Source organism: Sarcophilus harrisii, chromosome 4 (genome assembly GCF_902635505.1).
Source record: "Sarcophilus harrisii chromosome 4, mSarHar1.11, whole genome shotgun sequence".
NCBI lineage: Eukaryota > Metazoa > Chordata > Mammalia > Dasyuromorphia > Dasyuridae > Sarcophilus > Sarcophilus harrisii.
The window spans coordinates 290,254,901-290,271,340 of NC_045429.1; positions in this window are offsets into that span (position 1 = coordinate 290,254,901).

Here is a 16,440-nt window from a genome sequence, read left to right on the forward strand (position 1 = left end):
AAGTATGAGGTTAGTGTGAATGTCAGAAATAGATATGATATAGGTAAAACTAGTTTTTAGATTAAGATAATTTTAAGAATAAGGGGACAAGAGGCAGGAGAAGGTTAATATTAGGGCTCTGTTTCAGGATCAGGACAAATCAAGGATTTGGCTCAAGATTAGGGGCAGGCTTTAGAGTAATAATAAAGGATAGCACATTAAGCTATATGCTTGGGGCTAGCCCTGAAATGTGAGGGAGAAGGCAGAAGAGGGATAGAGAGGATGGGAGCTCAGTCTCTTCAGTTACACTCTCTATGGAGATCTCTACTCACCCCATAACTGATGACGACAGTCAGCAAGCCCTGAAGCACTACCACCAAAGTTCACTTTTCAAGATGCAAATTTTATGTAAAGTATTTGTGTTATCCGTGCCAGGCTTTTCCCCTGCTTTTAAAATTTCCTCCCCAACCCATATCTGTGGCATCTACTAAAGCTCTGATGCCGACACAAAATCCCTTGTGAGGGTCATGGTCAAGGAGGGTGTGTTTCCTAGGTTTAGACTAGGTTAGAGATGCTGATATCATCAGGGCAAATCAGATAGGTCATTTTCCTCTCCCCAAAATTTCCCCAAAATGTGAAATTTGGTTACAGTAAGTTGAGAAAGGCAGTGTTGTAAGAGAAATGTTTTGTAATTCTAGGACTTGGATTTAAATCCCATGTGGCACAACTATTCTGAACTATTTTTTCATAAAATGAAGGGATTGAATTTGTTAAGATTCCCCCCTAATCCCTACTCCCAACATTTGGGGTTAAGTGACTTGCCCAGAATCACACAGTTAATAACCATCAGTTGTCTAAGACTGGATTTGAATTCAGGTCCTCCTTAAGTGAGAGCTGATATTCTATCCATTGCACCACCTAGCTGCCCTCTAATATCTCTTTTAACTCCAAACCTATGATTCTAGTTTGCAATGCTAGGCACAAAGTATCTTCTTCATGAATCTGTGTTTTTGTGAAGACAATTAATTTTTCTTTTTTTCTTTTTCTGCTGAGGCAATTGGGCTTAAGTGACTTGCCCAGGGTCACACAGCTAATAAGTATTAGGTGTCTGAGGTCAAATTTGAACCCAGTTCCTCCTGACTTCATGGCTGCGGCTTTATCCATTGCATCAACTAGCTGCCCCCATAAAGGCATCCTGGAAGGGAAAAAAAAGATGCCACAAGATGACATCCTAAAAAATGTGCTGGGAAAATGCTACCCTTTTTCTTTAATGGGAAAAGGAACATTTAGAGACAAAGCTGATGCCTTCTCAAAGTCACTGCCCATCACAGAACCCAGAAAAGTTTAGACAGAGTCATAGTTGACTACATCAATTCAACATAAACTCATACTATGTTTGAGGCACTGTGTTGAGAATTGGGGATATAAAAAAGGCATATGACACAGGGTCTCTGTCCACATTCTAATGCAAACAACTGTGTATAGACAAGACAGATAGGTAGTACAATGGATAAAGTGCCTGGCCAGAGTCAGGAGGGCTGTGTGACTCTGAGCAAGTAAGTTATTTAATCCTATTTGCCTACGTTTCCTCATCAGTAAAATGAGTTGAAGAAGGAAATGGTAACCTATTCCAATTTATTTGCCAAAGAAATCCCAAATTGGGTCATGAAAATTTATTTGGATATAACTGAAATAACTGAACAACAACATGTATAGACAAGATTTATAAATATCAGAAGGAAATTAATTTCAGAGGGAAGATATTAACCCTGGTGTGTAGAATAGAGAGTGTTGGTTAGGAGGAAAAAAAACCTATTACTAAAGATAGAATTTGGGCTGAGTCTTGAAGGTAAGTCAGAATACAGAGATGTAAGGAGCAAAGGCATTCCAAGTATGAAGTACAACCAATGCAAAGGCATAGAAACAGGAGGTGGGGTGTCCTGTACTAAGAGTGGGAAAACAGGTGATTCTGGATGGTAATGAATGTGAAAAGAAATAAAATGTAAGGAAACTGGAAAAGGAGAAAGAACTTTGTTGTAAAGAACTTTAAATGCCAAATAAAGAGAGTACTTTATATTTACTCCTGGAAGCAATAACAAGACACTGGAGTTAATTGCTGATATTTATATGCTGATATTGCTGGGACAAATCACATAACTCACTTCCCTATTTTTCAGATTTCTGAACTTTATTGGGGAGAAGAGAAAGGAAGGGGTGGAGGTATGATAAGTGTCATGATCAGACATTAGAGAAAGGATTTTGAATGAAGAATGAACAGGAGTGGATAGAGATTTGAGGCAGAGAGACTGATGAAAAGGGAATTGCAATAGTCTAAATGATGAAGACTTACGCTAAAGTGTCATCTGAGTAGAGAGATTGAGGTACAAAATGTGAAGGTAGAAAAGGAAAGACTTGGCAACAGACAGATATGTGAGGTGAGTTTGAGAGAAGGGTTGAGGAAGACACCAAATTTGTGAGATTAGGTTACTGGAATGATGGTTTGTACCCTCAAAAGTAGTAGAGAATTTCAGAAGAAGAAAGTTTGAGGATGAAAATAGAGTTCTGTTTGGGGCATATTGAATTTAAGTTATCTGGGGAGCATCGAATTCGAGATGTATAAATGTCTGGTGTGTTGTGATACTGCAGCTCAGGAGAGAAGTTAAAGCTGAATATATAAATCTGGGAATCATCTATAAAGAAGTAATAATAGTATAAATAATATAGAGGGAAAAGAGAAGGTCTCACAACAGAGTACTGGAAGATATCTATGCTAGTGGGTGTAACCTAGATCAGAAACTAGCAAAGGAAATTGAGAAGGACCAGTTTGACAGGTAGGAGAACCAGCAGAGAACAATGTCATGAAAACCTAGAGAGGAGAGAGATACCAGAAAAGGGTGATCAACATAGTCAAAGGCTGGTGAGAGGTCAAGGAGAATCTCTTTCTGTCTCAAGGAGACTGAAGCCTGAGAAGGGGCTTATGTTATGATGGAGTTAGGAATGGGATTGCAGTTCATTTGGAATTAAATTTAGGGATAGGGATAAAAAATTAGTCTAATGTTAAATTGTTAGGCTTAGAAAGTTAGGGTTGCTTTTATCCTGATTCTTCTTGCATAACATGACTGATGAAATATATTTAATATGATCTCACATGTATAAACTGCTTATCATCTTGGGGAGAGGGAAAAAGAGGGAGAGAAGGGAAAAAATTGGAAATCAAAATCTTAAATGTTGAAAACTAAAAAATAAATCCAAATGAGAATCATTTAACAAAATAAAGAAAAATATAGCACACACATACAAAAAGAAAGTTGGGGTTGGAGATATAATTAGGAATAGATTAAGCAATAGAGTTAGGATTTTAAAATAAGTCTTAGCAGAAACCAAGGTCCCATATACAACAAAATATTTCTAGCAGCACTTTTTCAGATAGCAAAGGACTGGAAATAAAATTAATTCCCATTGAATGGGGAATGAGTAAAGAAATTAAAGTAAGTGAATATTATAGATTTGAAGATTTGGAGAAGCATAGAAAAATGTAGATGAATTTATATAGAGTAAAGTAAATGAAACCAGGAAAACAATATATTAGTTGTATGATCCTGGCAAGGTCTTTCTGCCTCAGGTCTCTCATTTGTCAAATGGGAATAACTTTCTCTGTTATGAGAATAAAAATGAGATAATATGTATAAAGTGCTATATAAACATTAAAGCATTATATAATGCCAGCTATTATATATATATATATATATATATATATAGACCATAACAACATAAATTGAAATAACAATAAAATGAAACAGAACAATGTGTGATTACAATTACGTTTCAGAGGCAAGGGACTATAGGTACTGAAAATTACTTATGTTGTTAAACTCATATCAGTTGAATTTGCTGAACAACTTATTTTCTTTTAAATCTTTATTATCAAGGAAAGCTCAATAAAAACATCAATAAAAGGAGAAGAAATCAGGAAAAAACTAGATCTTAGTTTAGAGATAAGAATTATGTAAAAGTCTCCTTTGGAGTATCACTTAACATGAATAAAATGGACAAAAGTAATTTAAAATAACAAAATTCTATGCCACCAAGATTTAGAGAAATGACCCAATTATTGACCCAATTGTTAGTGAAACAGCAAACTTGTAGAATCTGTTTGGAGAATGATAAAATAAATTGTCATACATTAGTTAAAAAAAAATGAGGGATGTGTGTATATGTGCATGTACATGTCTGTTTACATGTATGTCTAAGTAGATGAAGCAATGTTATGCTTTGTGCATGCACGTGTATGATAATGTGTAGGCCACTGTTTTCCATTTCTCCAACCCCACTGACACCTCCTTGGGTCACTATTTGGTTACATATGATACCAAAGAGTAGGGTCCTGGTTGATCATGTCAATTTGATATAATCTGTACTCAAAAGGAGCATTGGACTAATATAATTACTAAGATAGATATATATGAGATATGCAAATAAATATGGAGAGATCAATATGAAATAATGCAGAGTGGAAAAAATCCAATCAAAAGACTGGAGTCCACTTCAGCTATGACCATATAAGAAGAAGAGAAAAGACTATAAAAGAGAAAAAGAATGAAGAGACAATGAATCCTTTCCAGGACTTAGAGAGGATGACTGGAAAGTTGTAAAAAATGAGTGAATTGATTGATGTTCAATGTTAATTAGTTTTTGATAAAACACTTTCAAAAAGAAAGAGTAGGTTTCTTTTGTGTAAAATTTCCTTTTTTGACTGTGCATTCATTCCACAATCCACAATCCCATGTATTTTAAAACATCAAGAAAAACAGGAAAGAGGAAGAAATAAGAAACTTCTGTTAGGTACAGAATATATCGGTACCTATCCACTAGTGGATAAAACACTGGGTATAAAGTCAGAAAGAGTTTAAATCTGTCCTTGAACACTTACTAGCTGTGTGATCCTGGGCAAATCACTTAATTTCTGTTTATCTCAGTTTCCACAATTATAGGGATAATAATAACATCTATCTTCTTTGATTGTTGTGGGGATCAAATGAAATAATTTGTAAAATGCTTAGTATAGTGCCTGATGCAGCAGATACTTAATTAAAGTTTGTTTTCTTCCTTCTCTAAAAAAAATGCATATGCATTATATATAATATCTATTTATTTAATGAAAGACTAATAAATAGATCTGTTTCCTCTTCAACACTCCCTTCTCCTCCCTTTATGCACCTTTTAAATGTTTCATTGACAATTTTGTTTTTGTATCTATAACTACTTAACAACACTTCCCCTTCCCTTCCTTCTTAATAACGAATATTTGGTCACACAAAACATCTATATATTGACCATACTCAAGAATTCATGTTGGATTTGGACTTCTTAGTCCATCACTGCCTTCCAAGAGGTGCTTCATCCTCAATCTTTTGAACCAATGATTAGACAGAGTTTTGAAGTCTTTCAATTACTTGTGAAATGGACAGACACGAGATAGACAGCTCAGACCAGATTATTTAATTTAAAGCATCCTTTAATAGCTGGCTGGCCAGGACTGACCTCCACTAGACAGGCTAGAAGAGATCAGCCCTGAACCTTTAGCGAGGTACACTTTTAAGCGCGTTTACCACATCTTGGTACAGCCTTGCGTTTACAGATTTCAGAAATCACTGACACAGTTTCTCATTTACAATGGGGATATGTCTGGATGTGAGTGAGCACACAAAAGAACCTGTCAACATGTTTTGCAATGTTGTCCTGACTTGGTTAGGCACACACTTCTCAGAAAGTCTGGGACTTCAATTGCTTCTTGGAAAGTCTAGGGTCTCATGAACAGGGGGATGGGGTCCAGTCTGAACATAACACTTCCCTTAATTTAGTTTGAGCAACATCTGCCTATAAGCCTGATGCCCCTTGACCCAGGGATGAGGGGGCCAGTCTTTTGTCCATTTCACTCCCCCCTATTTATGTTCATAGTTGTGACTCATCTGAGGCCAATGGGGTATAAATCATATGCAGGGAGTTATGAGGAGGAGGAGAAGGAACAAGAGGACTGGACTTGCGATTAGAGTGACTGATACCAGGACAATGAAACCTTACAACTGGCCTCCCGGTCATCCAACCGCTTATACAAGGAGGTGAGCAATTCCCTAATCCCTGACCGACTTGACAATCTCTGCTAGGAAGTCCACTGATTTTTTTAAATGGGTGATGAGACCCTCTAGAATCTGCATCAACCTGAGAACTAAGAAGGCAAATGTAACGCTGGAGAAACTGAGCCAAGATAGAGATCAGAGAGCAACCAACATTCTATTAATTGGAGAGTTTGATTGACTGGAGAGGATTCTATTCTCAAAGTATCTAGTGGTGAATATGAGTTAGACCAAGGCAGGGGTGGGGTCAGAACATTTAGAGTGGGAACAGCAATCTGGTTCTGACAGCGTGGTGGGAGACACTGGACATTCTGATAGGAGCCAGGAAGTTTGAACTCCCCCTTATCTTGAGTCTCACATTAACAGTTTATAACCTTAGAGCAAATGGCCCTCATTCTTAATGAATAAGGGGCGGGGTTGCAACTAAGGGGATTGAGGCAGAACAGTTAAGGAAACCGAGGCAGAACAATTTAGGGAAACTGAGGCAGAACCAATTAGGGAAACAGTTAGGACAATTAAAGAGGACTATGGCACAACATTCCACACTCTCTCTCTCTTCTGAATCCTATGTGAAGCAAATAAACCAAAAGAAAACTAGAAAAGAAAAAAAATGCAAGGACAAGTCTCTCCCTGATAACCCCAGAGTTAACAGCAGGACAAAGGCTCCTTGTTGCAGGCATGTAAGGTCCTCTGCAATTGGGGCACTATCTCAGCCAGAGAATCCAGTTTGAGATGGATAGTTCACTGTGAGTTAGGTGGTCTGCAGTCATTTGTGCATTTAACTCAGTCTTTGCTTACAGAGCAGCAGGGCTGAAGGGCTCAAGGTCCATTCAGAGGGGCAACCCTCTCCATGGGAGAAGGGTGAGGCTTGGAACAGCTTCACCTGTCCCCACCCAGAGGAACAGACAGGGCTGCAGAAAGAATCAGATTGCAGAGCAGATTATGCACAGTTAGACCATCAAGGCAGGCAAACCCCAAACTTTTAGAGGCCTAATATAAAACTACAAGGTCCTTTGAGATTGCTGAAACACTAATTAATGAACTAGGGTTACAGGACTGGAAAAACAGATCAGAGAGACTGCCAGTCCCAAGACAGGTGTCTGATTTCTGGTTGTTTCTAAAAATAATAATAATAATAATAATAATCCCAAGAACTGAGTCCACCAGGGCAATTCTGACAGAATAACGGATTCCTATTCTTTCAGGTATTTTTAGAAAAATATACCAGTTTCCCCCATGTTCTATCTCACCTCCCTTTTATTTCATGGAAAGGAATTATCAAATGACAATTCCACATATAAATCCCAAAAGTGAATCAAAATCCCTATACATAACAGACTAGTACAGTAGCATTTCCTAAAAATCCCACAAACATAACAGCAACAGTTACATAGTTTTAACAAATTCCATTGCAAATCTTAAACACACGGTAATAGATGACCCAGTCAAGGTTTAACAGTCAGTCATCAACCATTCCCACAGGCCCCCATATCAGTCCATCAGGTGTGAGGGGACAAAGCTTCTCCTGGTGAAGATGGTTGGTGGCTCTCAGTCCATGCAGAGGGTGGGTGTGGCATGCTGACAATCAAAACTGATCAAGATCCCAGAAGCAAGTCAATATCTGTGATTTGACACAAATCTCACAAATAAAGGTTAGAACAGTCTGAGATAAAAAGACTGGTCCACAAGACTGCTGCAAAATGTGAAGAGCCAGCAGCTTCCTATGTGAAGAGATGACTGCTTTACAGGACAGGTACCAGCTGTAGTCTCAAGTCTTAACAGCAGTTAGGTCTTACAGACCACTGTTAATTGTCCTCTTATCATTTAGAAACTTTAAAAAAAACCACAAATACCCAATAACAGACAGATGGCCAGGCTAAATACTTATTCACCTAAGCATTTAGGATACAATGATTACATATAATCAGACTGAAAACAGCAAGGTATGACATAATTGAATTGCATTAAAAATCCTATTGACCATTGCTCTGACCATAGAAATCAGTTATGGGAGGAAAAATTGCAAGAACTTAACTATAGCATAACATAAGTAGTCAAAACTCAACCTTCAGCACATACAGGATAAAATAGCTTTAACCCAGTTTTATTCCAATAAATGGTTCCACTAACTGTCAGAGAATGGAGCTTTAAAACTCCCATAAACCATTAACTAATTAACTATAAGCCCAAGAAATTTTATCTTCAATAACAGGTTCCATTAATCAAATTTCTGATAAATCCTAAACAAATATTTACCATAACCTTATAGTGATAACAGTAAGAAATTTGTCCCAATAAGTTTACAACTTAAACAATTATCCAAGTAGATGTTTCATAAGTGAACATTATACATACAAATCAGTTTGCTTTTAAAATATCCAACACATAGAAAAATATCCCAAATTGCATATTGTCCATAACAGAAACAGTCTCAAAAGGACAAAGAAAAATTATTATTTTCAGAGGCCCATTAAATAACCTCAGGATGACCCAATATAATCAATTAAAAATTTATACAGAATGACCAAATATCACATAAGAGAATTTGAAAGATTCTTTAAACTTTTAGAAATAATCTTACCAAAGTATGGATCACATTTATAACCATATTCCTCAAATAAAAAAGTCATTATGTATCAAGAAACAAATATTCAGTCAATTAACCTAAAAGTAAGTCTGTCACTTTAAATCAGTTTGCTGTACCAGCAGCAACTTGATTAAAAAAAAAATGGCTGGAACACACTTAGGGGGGTGAGGGGAGAAGAGGATTCCAAGTGGCCACTCTTCCCCCACTCCTGCACTCCTGGACAAAAATTTCCTCAGGTTCCCCACTCAATTTCTTACATGAGAATCCTTCTCAAGATTTAGCCCATCAGTTTATTTATTTTCTCCCAATATCAAGTTTTTTCCCAACTTTCTCCTTCTCTTAATGCTACATACTTAAACAGTCTCCAACAACTTTAACTAGCTTAAAGTAGCAGAAAGCAGTGAGTCGAATCTTTATCTTTGAAGACAAAAGATCCTCTTCCCGTTTCTCTCTCCCCCACCTCTTCTTCTTGCTGCCAAAAACCTTTCTCTTACTTCCTAAAATCATGCAAACTTTAATTGTTCCTTCATAAATCACCTGCATTCTTCTTTCCAGTTCTCTTCAAAACTTTTAAGATTCACAATATAGTGAATAGCTAGATAACTACATAACTTACAATGTTAACATTTAAACTGAATCAAACCAAACTTCTTCTTCCTTTTTTTTTCCTGCCTGAGTGTCTAACCACAATTAGCATTTCTCTTTTCTGCCCAGGCAGAGCTTGAATTGTATTACCTTTTCTCTTCCTCTTTAACTAAATCAGGATGCTTTTTTTTTTCTTTAGTAATAAAGGTATCGATATGCAAAGGCAATAGCAAAATTATATATCCCATAATTTCAGAATCATCCCAATATTCCTAATCAATTTTTTTTCTTCCTGAGTTTCAATTAGATAAGGTTTTATTGTCCTCTACTCTAGCAGGCTCTGAAAACTGCTTTAAGGGGAAAAAAAACCTTTCCTGTCAGTTTATTAGTACAACACATTAAAAAGATTAAAATCACAAGCAAATTTTCAAATTAACCAATTCCCAAATTTTAGTCATTGTTCTTAAAACTTGACAGAGCTTTTAAATTAACAAAATAGACAGACAAATCACACAGAGCACATACAATTAGAAGAGTGCCCCCAAAAGGTGCTCAGAATCAGATCAGACCAGATATATCCAGATTTAGACACCCATGACCATCACACAGCATCCTGTGGAGGTCAGCAAGGGGGCTGTAGGGCTGTGTCCAGCTTACCCCACTTGTGACAGATACAGGAATACTCACCAGACCAGAGAGGTGGCTGCAGGATAGTTAGGCAGCTGCAGGGGCCCCTCAAAATCTTATTAACCAGAACTGGCTTTTAGGAGGCTCTGTGCCAATTTTGAACCGAATTCAAAAATTTGGGTCTCACTCTCCTGGTCCACAGAAAGAGATTTCTGGAAACTGGGGCTGAGGAAGATCTCTTGGTGGCCACCCTCTAGGATGCATAACCTCTTTCGCTCTCCAGGGAGAGGGACTGGCCATCAGACTGAGCCAAAGGCTTATCTTGGTGGGAACCTCGAAATGAAATGGACAGATACAAGATAGACAGCTCAGACAGATTATTTAATTTAAAGGATCCTTTAATAGATGGCCGGCCAGGACTGACCACCACTAGACAAGCTAGAAGAAATTAGCCCTAAACCTTTAGCGAGGTACACTTTTAAGTACATTTATCACATCCTGGTACAGCCTTGCGTTTATAGATTTTAGAAATCACTGACACAGTTTCTCATTTACAATGGGGATATGTCTGGATGTGAGTGAGCACACAAAGGAACCTGTCAACATGTTTTGCAATGTTGTCCTGACTCGGTTAGGCACACACTTCTCAGAAAGTCTGGGTCTTCAATTGCTTCTCGGAAAGTTTAGGGTCTCATGAACAGGGGGATGGGGTCCAGTCTGAACATAACACTTCCCTTAATTTAGTTTGAGGAACATCTGCCTATAAGCCTGAGACCCCTTGACTCAGGGATGAGGGGGCCAGTCTTTTGTCCATTTCACTTGCTTTCACATTTATTGCTATAATCATCATATACACTGTTTTCATGGTTCTATATCCTGAAAAGATATGTTATATCCTGTAAGTGATAGAAAATTTCCACAATAACCTTCAAAATGTATGAATATTTTTCGTTGACCTCAACATATAGCTGGGTCTTGGTCAGGGTGCCAGGGCAGACCAGGTAAAGGTAACCCTCATGAATTAATTAAGACAAATTAAAAAATGGGAAGATAACAGTCTATCCACTTAGAATCCAAGCAATATGGGAGGAAGAAAGTGTCTGACAGGAGAGTCAGCAAAGGAATCATAACACAAAAGTTACGGGGAATCTTAAAAAGCATCTATTAACCTCCTTATTTTACAAGCGAAGGCCCAAAGTAATCAAATACAGTATCTAATGTTATGAGGGTGCAAACCCAAAAATTCAGGGTACTCAGACTCCAAATTTAGCTGTGGAGAGATATGTCCAGCTTTGTTCTTGATAGAATAGACTATTCCTGAATGGGTAATTGAGGAAGTTTAGAAACAGCTAGGCATATTGGTCATATTGGTTCAGCTCTCTGGTTTTTTGGTACCATATCACATATATAATCAACTTTACTGTTTCTGTTTACTTCTTTTGACCCTTTTTCTAATAATTATAAGGGGACTAAAGACTAGACTTTAGTTCAAAAGATTGAGGATGAAGCACCTCTTGGCAAAGTAGTAATAGACCAAGAGGTCCGAATCCAACATGAATTCTCCTGTATGGTCAATATATGGATATTTTGTGTGACTGAGTATTTATTAGGGAGGGTTTCTACTAAGAAGGAAGGGAAGAGGGAGGTGTTAGTTAGTAGTAATAGATATGAAAAAAAATGGCAATGAAACATTTAAAGGGTGCAGAGAGGGAGGAGAGGGGAATCCAGAAGAAATTGAGCTAATGAACTCCCAAGTGAGAGAAATACCAATACTGCTCTTTTATTAGAAACTCTTTGACCCTTTTTCTAATAATTATAAGGGGACTAAAGACTAGACTTTAGTTCAAAAGATTGAGGATGAAGCACCTCTTGGCAAAGTAGTAATAGACCAAGAGGTCTTATTAGAAATTTTATTAGAAAAGATTCTCTTTTCTCTGCCAGGCCTGGGTCATTGTTGAAGGCTTAGCAAGGATTCTACAGAATCACTGGAAGATGACTTGATAGAGTAAAAAGAAAGCTGATGTTGAAGTCAGGAAAACTAGATTCAAATCTTCCCTCTGTCACAAATTGGCTACTAAAATTAAAAAAAGGAACAGTGTTATGGCCAGAACTTGAAACAAGGTGCTAAGTAAGTGAAATTGAGGAGACAGTGGTTAAATCTAGTTTAGCATTGATTTAATCCTACAACAAATAATGGTTTCCTAGTGATATAATGACTGGTGCATACTCGGTGTGGAACATATAAGGAGGAACTCTCAGGGCCAGAAAGGACAGGTGCACTAGAAGCTCTTGGAGGCTGAGACAGATTAATTCCATCTTCCACCTTTCTGCTGGCTGGAGGCTGAAGTACAAATCTTTGGATTCGTAGACATTCGGAAGGAGCTAGAGGCAGAAGCTGGAAGAGGCAAAGGACTAGTGGCAGGAGCTCTTGGAACCAAGGAGAGAAATAGGCCTCTAAGAAAGCTAACCAAGCCCAAGGAAGGAGACAAGACTTTGAAGGAGACAATAAAGGATTTGGACTTTAACTCTTGGCTGCATTCGGGGTGATTACACTGAACTGAAACTAAGCTGCCTCCAGAAGACCCTCTAAGAAACCTCCTCCCAGAAAATATTATATTTTAGAGAAGAATATTATAGAACAGGATTATGATTAATACTGGAATATTGGTAGACATTGAATAGGAAGATAACTGGACATAGTGTAGACTCACACATGGGTGAGAAATTTTGTTATTGTCTCAATATGTGACACTGAGCAATTAACTTTCCTTTTATGTCAGTTTCCTCATGAGTAAAATAAAAAAGTTAGATTAGAAAACCTATAATTCTCTTCTAGTTCTGACAATCTATTATCCCCTATTTAGGGCTAAAAATATAGTCAGATGGAATATTGGTTGGGTCTTTCTATCTTTCTCTATTAATGACTCATTTCCATATTAAGTTTCTATCCAGGTTCAAAGAAATATGAGGTATGGATATATCAAAAATTATTTTTCAATAAACTTTCTCAATCCCCTACCTTCTCATGCTCTTAGTCTGAACTGACAAAAGTTTTCTTTATCTTTTAGGTTAATTTTCCTTTCTCAATAGCAAACCTAGCATTTATAGACTGGAACAAATAATCACAAATGATTATAAACTTTAATAGCACCTCATATACTTTAAAGAGCATTTAAAGGTATAAGTTTTCATTTGCATGTAATTCAAGTAGTCCTTTTTTATTTTGGAGTCAAAAGTTTTGTGGAGACTTGGAGAGCTGGGTAAAATGCATGAGGAACTTTGCAAAGATCTTCCCTTCCATAGGCATAAAGTTCTATATCAATTTGGAATCATATTTGGAGTAAGAGGAGGGTTGAGACTATGGAATTAGGAGTCTCATCTTTATCATCATCTTATAGGAGTTATCCAGGAATTTTCACATTCCAGCCTAGTTTGCCTTTTTCTCCATACCTACATGCCCTTATCTTTTTGGCTGAGCTGTCAGGGCTTTTCCCCATGATTCAACTGAAATGTTGGCACCATAATTCCTGAAAAAGGCCTAACTGTACTCTGGAACAGGTTCTCATGTGTCATGGAAGTGGAGGTCAGAGAAAAGGGCAGGAAAAAAGTTTAAAGGGATCTAATTCAGCATGAAAGGATCTAAAAAAATTACTCTCGGGTCAATGGATTCAATTTGTGTTCCTATGAGGGAAAAACCATTATCTCCAAATATTGGTTCTAAGGGCCCTAATGATGAGATTAGATTCAGGGAACCAAAATGATGATATTAGGGTTCCTGGTGGTCAGGGAATTAAAAACGATGAGGTTAGTGGCAGGTTTAGGGTTCAGGGAACCAAATGAAGAGGTTTGGCTCTCCTAAATCCCCTTTAGGATTGGTGTAAGATAGGGAGTTGTAGGAACCCCCTTCTGGCAGCGCAGAGGTCTTTTGTAAAGGAATTTACGAACCCAAAAAGCTAGACTGATAAAAAGAAGTTTATTGTTGGCATTGGGAAGTCAGACTTTGCTGTGCATGAATAGAAAGACTGAATTCCTTAGTGGCAAGATCCTGGCAGAGAAGTAAAGTTTCTAGCTGAGAAATCCCAACAGAAAGGTATAAAGTCTCATTAGAGACATAGGTAAAGATAAAGAGAGGGTAATGCTGAAAGAGAATATCATTCCAGTGGACAGAGGTTTCCTTGGCCTGACATAGCATGGGATGGCATGGCATGGCATGTTAGGTCCTCTGCAAGGAGTGAGTTCAAATTTGGCTCTTTTTATCTACAAGCTGGGGGCAGTTCTTGATGGGGCTGGGGTACGGCTTGAGCTGAATTGAATAGAAAATCTTTCATTCAATAGGGTTGGAATTTTCCAGCTCAGGACTCAAACCAGCTCCACCTAGATAACAGAATGAAGCTGTTTATCTTGTTTCCCTCTGGTGGGGTCCCACAGACCCAGGGTTCAAAGAGAATCTCTCCTTCAAGGAGTTTTAGAGAGTTTCAGGATCCCTTCGTCACTTCCAACTGGAACAATCTAAAATCTATCATGAGAGAAAAAAATGACTCTCTGCTTCTCAGATCATCAGATCCCAACCACCATAGCTACATCTATTCCTTTATCAAATCCAGCTGATATGAACACAATGATCATTAATGTTAAAAACTTGCACATTAACCATTACATTTTGTGCAACAGTATGTTCACCTGTCAGCTCCTTCTAAAGAACAGCTTTGTGGCCAATGAGGGCTCAAAGTTCCTTCCATTAGGCTGCATGAACTCAGTGGTGCAGACACAAAACTACTCAAAGCAGTTTCTTTGGGGTCCCTTGGTAGTCAGCTTTAGCAGTAGGGACATACTGACTTCATGCCTTTCCCCTAGTGGTCCCTCATACTTTGAATGCTTCCCCTCCTCGCTTCCACCTTATAAGAGCTTCCTTCAAGATTCATTCTAATCCCACCTTCTGAAAAAGTCCTTAGCTGGTTTATCCTCTCCATTCACTGCCCCTCCTTCTACCCAGTCTTCCCTCTGAGATTAGGCCCTATTTGTACTCTGTATATTTTGCATTAAAATCATTGTTTGCTCATTGCTTTTCCCATTATAATGTTAACTCCCTGGGGGCAATGACCCTGTTTTTACTATCATTTGTTTCCTGAGCATTTACAATGCCTGTCCCATAATAATAAATACTTTCATCAATACTTATGGAATTATTGCTTAGTTTGTGCTTTTAAAATTCCATTACTCTTCTTCTTTTTCCATATAAATATTTCTGAATTTAGGACACTCTCTATTAATGGTCATAGAAGCTCAGTGTTGTAAGATAAAGATGTCAAAGATGCAGCTAATACAACATGACTAATATGGAAATATGCTTAACACGATTGTACATGTATAACCTATATAAGATTGCTGTCTTGGGAAGGAGAGAGAGAAAGATGGGAGAGAGAAAAATTTAGAATTCAAAATCTTACAGAAACTAATATTGAAAACTATCTTTACATACAATTGGAAAAAATAAAATACTATTAAATGCAAAAAAAAAGAAAAAGAAAAAAGCTACATCTGATGGATTACATGCAGCTCATGACACTCCTGAGTATAGTTGAACCCAATGTAAAATATAATTGGGAAGCATTTAAGAAAGTAAATAAAAATATAATAAATCATAGATAATAATACATTTTTAAACTAAGTCAATATTAATTCCAAAGCGTGAATAGCATTTTTTCATTGTGAGCCCGTAGGAGAGAAATGATGAATTCATGGTGCAAACTGAAACATACTTTTTCTTGTGTGTGTGTGTGTGTGTGTGTATGTTTTTTGTTTGTTTTTTTGCAACATAGCTAACATGGAAATGTATTTTCCATGACTTCACATGTATAACTGAAATCATATTGCTTGTCTTCTCAATGGGTGGGGGTGGGACTGGAGGGAAAGAATTTGCAACTTAAAACAAATTTTAATGTTAAATAAATTGTATTTTTTAAAAATCCTAAGTTAATATATATCTCACAGGAATCTTTATGTACTATTTAATGGTCTTTATTTCTATTTGGATTTGATACAAGGAATCATTTAGTCCAATAGTTCTCAAAGTATAGTCTTGAGTCTCCCAATTCCAAGACCTTTTCAGAGACTCAAAACGATTTTTATAATAACACTAAGGCATTTTCATTTATAATATAGCAAATATAGATAGATATAACCCACATAAACCAAAGTTCTTAGTGTGGAAACCACTTCACTAATTTTTAAGAGTGTGAATCCTAAGACCAGTAAGTTTGTTGTTCTAGTCTAACTTCCTCATTTACAAAAAAGGAAAGTAAGGTTTGTAGAGATTACATGATTTTGAATGATTACCTTTCAAGTTAATGACAGAACTGGGAGTAGATCTAAGAAGCCTCTCAAACAGGAATAAGGGAGTATAACAGACATAAAAACAGAGATTACACACACATACATATAGATATATAAAAATATACACACACACACACATATATATATATGTGTATATATGTGCATATGTACTCTCCTTAAACATTTTGTGTGGTA